Consider the following 11,195-nt stretch of genomic DNA (forward strand, 5'->3'; position numbering starts at 1 on the left):
GTATATAAATAAATATATATATATATATTATACAGATATTGACTAATGGGGTGTGTAATATAAACATTCTTTGGACCGCCGGATTTGTATTTTCCCGAGGGGTTATATTTTCCCGAAGCGCGCAGCGCTGAGGGAAAATATGATCACAAGGGAAAATATTAATCATTTAGGTGGTCCAAAGAATGTTTTTTTTACACATCCCATCAGTCAATATCTGTTATATTAGATAGCCTTAAATGATGAATATAAAGTTAGGCTTAACGATGCGTGCAGCATGTTTATAATATTCACAGTGATTGATTGAACTGGTATAGATCTAACGTTAGATCTTGATCTAAGTAACGTTAGTCTAACGCAGTGAATGACCCTTTTCTATTCAAATCAACTTTTTTTAGGCCAAGCCCTATAGATCTAAATCGAAGTTCGAGCCCAGACCAGGTCCAGGACCCAATGCAGGCCGATAATGCATGGCAACATCTAATCCACAAGAGGGCGCCATACACGTAGAAAAATATATTCATGGACCGGTTGGTCAATATATTCATCGAAGGTGGACCGGCTGGGAAAATACTTTGATATTGATCATATCACGTGACGCGTTATGGACCAATCGCGCTTGGCTATCTGTCTTAGCTATCTAATATATATATATATATACATGTATATAAGCATTTTTGTTTGATATATGTTAATACAACACTCCCTCTATTATAATTATAATTACACCAGCTAATTAGTACAATTGCAGAACAATTTTGGAATTCGTTCAAACCTTCGACCTTTAATTCAGATTATCTTCACACTGCAAAAACACCAGTGTTGATTTAACACCAGCCCGAAATCTTTATATGTCAACACCTAAGAAATGTTAAACTACACCAGTGTGGTTTCGGTCTAACACCAGATATGTGTTTATACAACACCAATTGGTATTGAAACAGCATGGGTTGGATTCCAAACTGATGTTGTTTCAATACCTCTCTGGTGTGGACATAATAGATTCAGGGCTGGTGTTAAATTAACACCGGAGTTTTTGCAGTGTAATGATCCATAATGAGTGTCCATAAGAATTAACTGATGATGATTTTATAATGTCATGAATGTTAAGTGAGGGGGAATGAGAGAGAGAGAGAGATCATCATAGTCTTGTGATGGTTTGGTGTAATCTGACTGGAAATGTCTTTGTCATTTATCACATTTCACTTCCCTGACTGTACAGTACACAAAATAAGCTGCTTATCTCAATATATTTCTGAGGAGGGAGATGGTGATTAATGTAATAAATTGGAATGAAAAAATGGAAAGATCTTCCCCTGAGATTTTGAGTGAATCTGGGATGATTTATCTCAATCTATAAACGTCCCTACCAAGTAAAAACTTTAAACGAAATTTCTCCTTCTCCATACTGCTGTGGAATCCGCCATTGACCTTGCAGGCGTCATACCCTCAGGAGACTTAATTCAATTCATTTCGGAACCCTTCAAAAATGACATCAAGGGACCAAATGTGATCCTTATGTTTGCTCTTATGCTTGTTATAATCGTCGTCTTATGCTACACCGAATCCCTGGAATAATTTTACGTTTTGCTCTGCCTCGCCGCTTTCTTCACTCAAGTAACCTGTTAAATAAACACCAGACTACCAGACGCACCCGACCGCGCGCATTATCACTAATAATGTATGTTTACATTCATCATAAGTCATCTAATCTCCTTCGTGTAAGGAATCCTTTATACATGTAGTTGGCCTGATTTTTTTTATTGCATAACACCTGTAAAATTTTGTTCCAATATACTTACTGTTCGTATTAATAGCGTTAATGAAAATTAGAATATGTTTTTCTGTTTCTGTATGTGGTATAACTCGGCAGGACAGCATTTTGCTTGTAAACGTCAAGCTGGTATAAAACCAATTACCTATGAAACATTTTACGTCTAGGTTAATCAGTCATAGTGGCTGACGTTATAGACGACAGATATCACTCTCGGGCCTTTTTATCAAAGTGGAGGCAATGGCAGAGTTGGGATTCGAACTCACAACCTTGCGATTATGAGTCCAATGCTCTAACCATTGGACCACACGATTTGATTGCTTATGTTGATCCTGATCCTGGACCATGTGAATGTTTTTTTAATACGGGGTGCTGTGTATTTTGTTGAGGAGATTGTCGTCAGAAAAACAATTGACAAGTCATTTTGGGAGCAATAATTGTTTTTTTTTAATTCATTTATTTATTCATTCATTATCTATTTCATTTCTTTCTTTCTTTATTTATTTGCTTGTCGACCAGGGGGTGCTGCCTATTGTAAATAACATTAGCTATAGCAGCACCCCTGAACAGTACACATAAATGTATGGAGTATTATTCATAAAGGACATAGAAATATTAATTATGACAGTTTTTCCACAGCTCCAAAATAAATTTCCCGAATTTGGATTCCAAATTTCCTGAAATTCATAAATATTTCCTGAAATTTTCAAGTTTGATTTTTAACGAAAATTGGGCAATAATATAACGAGTGTAAATTTGTTCCAGGTGGCAAAAATCAGGGAATTTAGCATTTTTTTTTGTCCCCGCCCTCTTTGAAAATAGGAACAACATTACGAAATGCGAGCGCGGAGCGCGAGCGAAAATTTTTGAGTTACGTATGGAGGTTAAAATCATGTAAATATAACATGAATATTAATAGTTGCTGTATTTAATTGTTGTTTCATTGTAATTTTTGGATTTCCCGGAATTTCCTGGATTTCACACAAGTGGTCTGTGATATCCCTTTTCATTTTTAGCAAACAGTAAACAACCATTCATAGATATTTTTAAAATAATTTTAAAAGAAACACTCACGGTACACTCTGACAAATGTTTATTTAATATTAGATAAAATGGGAACATGCATGTTGGGACTGGATAAAAAAAACAAATATTTTGTCAATTTTACGCAATGTTGTATTGAAATTTTTCCAGTATTGGGAAATTTTACTCAGTGATTTTAGAGTGTAAATAGCATAATTACAGATAAAGCAAGGACGTGAAGCAAGGACGTGAAGCAAAGACACCCCGAAACAATTGTCTCGAAGAAAACTATTACAAGCCTACATGAATTTTGCACCAGAAAAAAATTGACCAAAAATAAAAAAGATCTTCAACCGCAAGTAAAAAACATTTTCCACCAGAAAAAAAATAGGTGCGCTAGTGCTTAGACCAAAGGTGATGTGGTATAAGGCCCCTTAGACCTGAAAGTAATAGGTTAGATACCTTTACTCGGGAATAAGCCCCAGTGATCAACGCATTCAATCCCCTTTCGCTCTATGGGCCTAGATGGAAATGCTATAAGCGTTATAAGTAACTTGTGAACGTATATATTTTGAGGGTTTAAAAAATGCTTTTGAAGATGAAGCTAAATAGACCTACGCTTTTCTTCGGCTATACCAGTGGGCTGACTATAGTACCTTGTCAAAGGTTATAGCTGCGACTTTCCCTCAGGATTCCTCACTGTAAAATATGTGGTGTTGAAACTGACACCAGTTGGTGGTAATAGAGGACCACACCCTGAGGTGTTAAAAATCACACCCTAAAGATTGAACATAACACCAAAGAGTGTAAATGTAACAACCAAATGTGTTGTAATAACACCTATAGGTGTTAAACTAACACTGTCAATTTAACAGCGGGGTAGAGTAACCGGTGTGGTCCTCTATGTACACCGGTTAACACCACAGTTTTTGCTGTGATGCAATCAGCTTTTCATTAAAGATCATCACAGTCACATAGACACAAAATATTGCAGGAAAGCTTCAATACAAAGGTGCTTCCTTAAGAGCACCCTGAAGCATCCTTATAGCGAGATTCCTGCTAAAGGACGAGCTACAGACTTTTGGCATGTAGTCTGAAAGCCGGGCTGAAACCGTATATCGAGGCTATATCCCATAATGGCCACACAGTTAGAGAATGTTTATAGATACTTTGACATAATCAAGAACCAACCATTGTTGTACCTCTATTTCCCTAAGGATACTGAACCAGTCAAAACCCGCAGATGCGTTAGTTAATGAATACTGACAGGCGCTGATGCATAAGAGCGTGAAATCGTCACAGCACGCCATCTTAAGTAGGTTTGATATGTCACACTACCTGTGTGTTTATATGGGGCACTGTATACAGTACTCACTTGTCCTGATGGCACAGTCACATCTGCAAATCCGACTCCAGACCGATAAAAGATATAACATTATTACCAATGACATACCATCTGTCGGCTTGGAGTCGGTTTCGTGGCTGTGAGTGTAGTTCATAATTTATGTCGTGATTTTATGTCATGATTTATGTCATAACTCATGGCATAAATCATATAATTTTAATGCAACAGGACACAGTTCACTACGTGAATGTATATTGATTATCTGAATATGGCGATAGATGATATTACCGAATTGAACAAATATTTTAATTTGATGATTACAAGACAATGAATGTTGATTTATTTGTTAAGACTAAAAGAAAAATGATTTAAATAGTTTTGTAGTTGTGGGTACAATTTCATTTGTATGGTTATTTAGCTCATAGCAGTTATTTGATGTCAAGACTATACTTTCTTTGGAAGAAATTTTAACATGTGTAAAGTTTGCATTATTTGATAAAGGAACTTTGAGGAACAGTTCTGAAACGCGTATTTGTAAGGTTTGTAACAATAGGAATATTTGGTAATTTAAGGAAATATTAATAGGTAATTAAAATGTGCACCTGCCCGTGTCAGTAATGACATGGCACATGTCCCACCTTGTTGTCCTGTCTCATGTCATTAACAGTTAATGCAATCTTGAACACGATTGATTAATGTTTGACGGATACACACAGATGGTTGGGAAGTAGGAGGTCCCATTATTAAATCTGATAATGTCTTTATTTTGTTATGAAATTTAATTAATGTTCAATGTTTTGACATTAATGTTACCAAGCTTGAAGTTTGAAAGTTTCGTAAGAAAGCGTGAAGGTTTACTGTTAACATCGGCCTTGAAATCAGCGGGACGGTGTGTCATGGAAATCGAGTCTCCGTAAAGTTTTTTTTTCTTTCTTTTAATTAGAAATGATTTTTATGCCAAGGTCAGCCTTTATCTTGTGAGATTACAGTAATCCAAGTTAATTTTCCATGAACTTTTGAGGTAATGATTGGGAAATAATCCCTGTGACTTGCAATGACGGCTCAAAGAACTTTATGATTGAAAAGTTTTTGATTCTGGCAATGCACATTTGGCAATAGCAGTTTCTTTTTTCATTTGATGGGATTTCTTCATCCTTCAGCCCGCCGCAATCACACGCAAAATCTCTCATTTAGAGGTAAAGTTCTATCCTAAACATGCACCCTTCTATCATGTTGTACTTCATGAATGTAATGGTTTTGGTGCTTTGTTCGAGCAAGCCCAGCCACACCAAAATATCTTATAGCACAGTTCTTTGAACATTGGTCCCTCTGGATGTCTACTCCTACACACAGAGAAATGTTTACAGAAAAAAATGTAAAAAGTGATGTAAAATAGGAACTCCATAACTTCTGTGTAATTTTTACCTAACAGTAAAGTTCACAAATATTATGTAAATCATTATGTAAACTACAAAACCCAATTTACTGCGTAAATAATACCTAATTTAAATGTTTTACAGAAATTATGTAAAAAGTGATGTTAAATAGGAACTCCATAACTTTTATGTAATTTTTACCTAAAAGTAAATTCCACAAATATTATGTAAATCATTATGTAAACTACAAAACCCAATTTATTGTGTAAGGCTGCAAGGTATGATCATCTATGTTAGTGGCTGCATGGTATGGTGGTGTTCGTCCTTCGCTAGCTAAGATGCATACCACTTCACAAGTTCGTGTGGGTTCGTAGATCTAAATAAACCAATCTTCGCCAGAAAAAAGCCTGTTGCAGTGTCAACATGCAAGAGCCGTCAGTGAGGCTGGCACACTGGTGGTGCTTGTTCTGTCATTTCGACGCTTGTGTTTTTGTCTTTGCTTGTCCACACGTGACGTCTTGACTCGTAGCCTGACACACCAGCCCTAACCATGGTGCGTCTGTCACACCAATGAAACGGACGTCATACCGCTCGATGACATACCATTCAAAATAACGTAATAAATTACTTTGGTCTGTCTTGAGTCGGTTTCGGTGGTCTGACTGTAGCATTTTAAAACATGTGTTGTCGGTTTATTTGTGACTGTACTGTGGTCATGGCGGTGTGTGTTTCCATTACAAGTATACATACTGTTAGAAGTTGAAACGAAGAAAAGAAAAGATCAACGCACTTCGCTCAATATGTGCGCTGCCTCGCGTAATGGATTTATAGGAAGGTGAAACAATATTGACTAGATCCATTATGACGACGACAATTCGCTGACACTTCTATTTTTGGATGTTCTTTATCACTGGTGAACATCAAAAGGACATGTGGGTGCATAACACTCTCTAGAAACAAATACAAACAGCGTGTCACTCTCAAGACGAATAACGCAGCGATGTTGAATTCTGATATTGATAGCTGAATTCAAACCAAAATAAATGACAGATTATAAAAATGAAAATTTCCACCTATGATGACTGCTTGAGTACCACTCCCAAATTATGCATTATTATGATAGTACAGATCCACAACAATTGACCATTAGTATCCAAGTCATTTCCCCTAGGAACACCCTTTGAATATCACAGTTTCACTTTTTAAAATTACTGTGTCGATCAAACGACTCAAATGTTGGAGGCTTTGATCTCATCATTTTTATTTTGTAATGAGACAAATTCATATTGCTGATGATGGATTGTACTTACAAAATGGTAAATTAATATCATTATGTTACAAGAGGAGTTGTTTACTTAGTTACAAAGCACAAGGTTCAATAACGATGCGATGGATAAAGTGTGAGGATAACATCAAGGTATGATGAGTTAACTAGGATTTTTTACATTTTGCGACAACATGAGCATTATGGCTGCGGAGAACACGTGTGCCCAGAGGAATAAAGATTGTCGCTCATATTCATTAGTTATAAAAGTCATCCACTGTATAATGCCGACAAAATATCGTCATCATAAATCAAAGTAATCTATCTATGATTGATGTCCTTTTGACCAAAAGATAAATGAGTCACCGTGAATGTTTTACGTCTCCTTTAGATATGAGTATAGGTACCGTATTATTATCATCGGTGTGTTAGCACTGATAGTAAAGTGCATTAAAGTGCATTCGTCCTTTCATCACACTCTTGAACTTTCGACGCCTCCATCTCTCTCTCTCCCCTTCTAGTCTCATCCCAAGTTGTATCATTGTCTCACTCTCCCCTCTCTCTTTATCTCCCCCCCCTCTCTCTCTCTCTTCCACTTAACACTGTAAAACACTCTCTAAATACTAGACTTAGCATACATCATTAAAAACATGATATATTTACATTCTGTGCTTTTCCTACTGGAGATATAATGTAAAACATGAATGTTAAATTTTCATACTCTCTAAATCCGGAGATTGAAAGTTAATATACTTAGTAATGTATTGTGGTCAGGGACCAATCCAAAATTTGATCGAAAGATTCAATCGAATACAACTTTACGTTTAGATTTCGAAAAATGTTCTTCAAAGGAATAATTCAAAATGATAAATAATTTTGCGGGGTTTTTTTTCCAAACTTTTAAACCCTGAAATTGAATGTGACGGGTAATATATCGTTAATAGAAACACGTACACGATGTAAAAGCAATATTGTTTAAATAACACATGACTTGGGTCAAATGCTAATGACCGAGTCGTTTGCCAATAACACAATTACTGTGAAATAATTTTATTATAACACGACCTTCTACGAAATTATCAAAAAATTAGAGGATTACTAATGCTGGATGATGGAAATGGAAACAATTATACAGATGTATTCTCCCGATGTAGACTATCCCCCGAAAAGTTTTCAAGAGCTATGCCTCCGTCACAACGGCTATAAACTGATCAATACCGTTAATAGTAATTACGTTATTACTAATGACATACCATCGGTCGGTTTGGAGTCAGCTTCATTGATATGATTGAGGCATTGCATATTGAACATGCAACATTCACGAGAAATTAAGCATTATAAATGTCGATTCTGATATGTCCCACACTCGAAAAAATTGTTTTACCCACTACTGGGTAGAACGGTACGTTTTTCATGGCCCTGGGAAGTGGGGTGCTGGAACCCCCCCCCCCAAAAAAAAAAAGGCAGTGCCCCATTGAGGAAGATATGTAAAAAAAGGGAAAATGTAACCAAAATGACCTTCATTTTGTACTGAAAACCTTTTTTTTTGCTTTACAATTTCTCTGGGCCAATCTGTTTTGAAGTGAAACCTTTTTTTCCCTTTCCAAATTTACATCAGCATCCCCACTTGAAAAATCGTTTCCTAGGCCCTGATGTTTGCTGTGTAATTTTACGAAATGTTGCAATGAAATTTACCTTTAAAAACATGAATTTTGCCCAATGTGGGGGGGGGGGTAATAAAAATGCATGTTTCCTTTCTACCCAATATTGTATAAATTTTACTCTTTTTTAAAGCAAGAAAGATGGGGTTATGCCTATTCCTCGTTCCTTTGCTGTTTCGTTTCGTTATTGCAGTTTTTAGAGTGAACCATTTTTACTCTCTTTCAATATACTTTATCTCGCACCCCCCAGAAAAAATCATCTCGCGATTATTGGAAAAAAAAATGTATGTTATGGTTGATATTAATTCCCATACGATACCTGTTATTTTATCACCGTGATATATTAGGGTTTGGGTTTGATTAATAACAATTTTGTAGTTAGGGGTCCAGCTTAAAGGTATCATTGCACCCACTTGATCAATGAAGAAATAAATTTTTGTACAATATTACGAGGCCGCCATCATTTTCAAGCTTAACCGCTCACGATGGCGGTCTCCTGCATTCATTTCAACTGGTATTTTCTTTTGATTGAATATTGCTTCTTGTTGATATTTATTTTTCATTGCTTTATTATGACTATTGCTTTATTACTTTGTAAAACTTAATTGTCTCACCTTGATGTTATGTTGCATATATTATCTTGAATGCAGAAATGAATAAAATAAAATCAAAATCAAATCATTGAACAATTTCTTTCTATGATCCAAGCTCAATCCCTCTTCAAAAAAAAACTAATATGGAGTAGGCCTATAAAGTGCTCCTTTCACAGACACACTGCTATAGGTATACTGTCTTGTATATCAACTGCAAGCAATTACAGCCGTATGGAAACTATTGGTATGTAGTGTAGAACTAAGACTGGTTATTCCATTAGTAAGTTGATGATTACCTCTTGAACTGGGAAGCTGACACCGAGAAGGGGTTCCAGTCTTTGGAATGGGGTCCTAAGGAATGACTGGCATGTAAGACTATATGGACAACACTTTCAAGGAGGCTGAGGAGGGGTATGAAACCGTCTATGAATGTTAAAGGGGTGATCCTTGTGTCGTTTATGGTTGCTCGGTCGACAAAACTCAATCGAATTGTTTCAAATAATTTGAGGAAATACCGGCATTTTTTTCTATGTAATCTGTCCGGTAGAGACACTTTCACCCAGGAAAGTCTTAGGGGTGCTTTAGCACCCTGCTTCCCAAGGCCATGCCCAGCACTCCATCTCTGAAACTGAAGCTCCTACCCCCTGTCAAAAGATAGACGATTCCGCTTTAATTTGGACTCCTGTTTTAAATTCCATGGTGGTAAAGTTATGAGAAGCCAAGAATTTCAAGATTTTGTTTACATTGAACCTTTCTTGTTGATGAAGAAAACTATTTTAATCATGAATTTAATTATGAATAAATGGAGTGCAAATATAAGCTGAGAAGTTCAATCTGTACTGTCGGAGACTTGTTTTACATTTGGCTTTCCATACTCCTCCGACCAGAGTATGAATAAAACACGAGTCTTTTACAGGCATGTGTTTTCAGCTTATATATAAAAAAACACGGTGTTTTGAAGTACAATGAGAACTTCCGGATGACGTGTATTTTTACGGTGGCAGTTTTCGACAACTTGTACCGGGGGCCACAAAACGATTTTTCATGATACACGTTTTTGTACACGTTTTACTGACAAAAGTACCGACTGAAGCTATTGTAGCCCTCTCCCCCTGTTCATCGGCCCCTCTGTAGGTTCATACTTCATCACATTCAGAAAATGTCTGGTCATCCAACTCACATATGAAAAAAGAAGCCCCCAAATCACTTTTAAGGTATTATGTGCCCATTTTTTCTTTCCCTGAAAAAATAAATGAGTCTGCTTTTTACGTGTGATTGCATTGAATATATCCTCTCATGACTGTCAGTGACTAAATGTACAGTATGATTTAGACATGAATAAGAATCTCGTAATCATACCACGAATCAGCGGCGGAACCAGGGGGGGGGGCACATCCGTCCCGTGCCCCCCCCCCCTCCCAGCTTGAGAGTCACAGCAAGTATTTTTAATGGGAATATGTCGTCCATACACAAGTGAGGACCCTTTCCTTTTTGTGTTTATCATATTTTCCTTGGGGAAATGTGCCCCCTTTGGAAAATACTGGACCCCCCGGCCCCGTGAATGAATATGACGCGATGTATCAATCTCCACACACGTAAGGAGATATAATACCATGTCAGCACTGATAAATCCCGGTCAGCAAGTACCCCCACGTGTAAAATGGGGCTATTGGCGGATCTTCATTGAGAACACTCTCAATTTCAAATATTTGAATATTAATCCAGATCGGCTCTGAATGGTGACCATCAGATTTAGATCTAAACCTTTCGGATTTGAATTGAAAAGCTAAAAAAATTAATCTTAAATCTTTTGACATTTAAAAGGTAATCCTTAGGATTGAAAATTAATTGAGTATTCGACTGCTTATTGTCAGCCGTTTAGACGTTGCTGATTTGAATGAAAGTTAAAAGATTTAAATCAAAACCTTTTGAGATTTATAAGTTAATCTCTAGGAATGAAAAAAACATGCAAAATTAATTTTGGATGGTCACTATTAACAGCAGATATACATTCATTTCGAATCCTTGAAGTTTAGAGTGTAAAAATGAATGATCTTCACAGTTACGATAGAATGAATTTCAGCACATAAATTATATAGGCCCTGGCGCTTAACTACTAGTTATAGATTATGTATCAATAATTTGAGATGATAAGTTTAAGC

This window comes from Lytechinus variegatus, chromosome 12 (genome assembly GCF_018143015.1).
Source record: "Lytechinus variegatus isolate NC3 chromosome 12, Lvar_3.0, whole genome shotgun sequence".
In the NCBI taxonomy this organism is placed as follows: Eukaryota; Metazoa; Echinodermata; class Echinoidea; order Temnopleuroida; family Toxopneustidae; genus Lytechinus; species Lytechinus variegatus.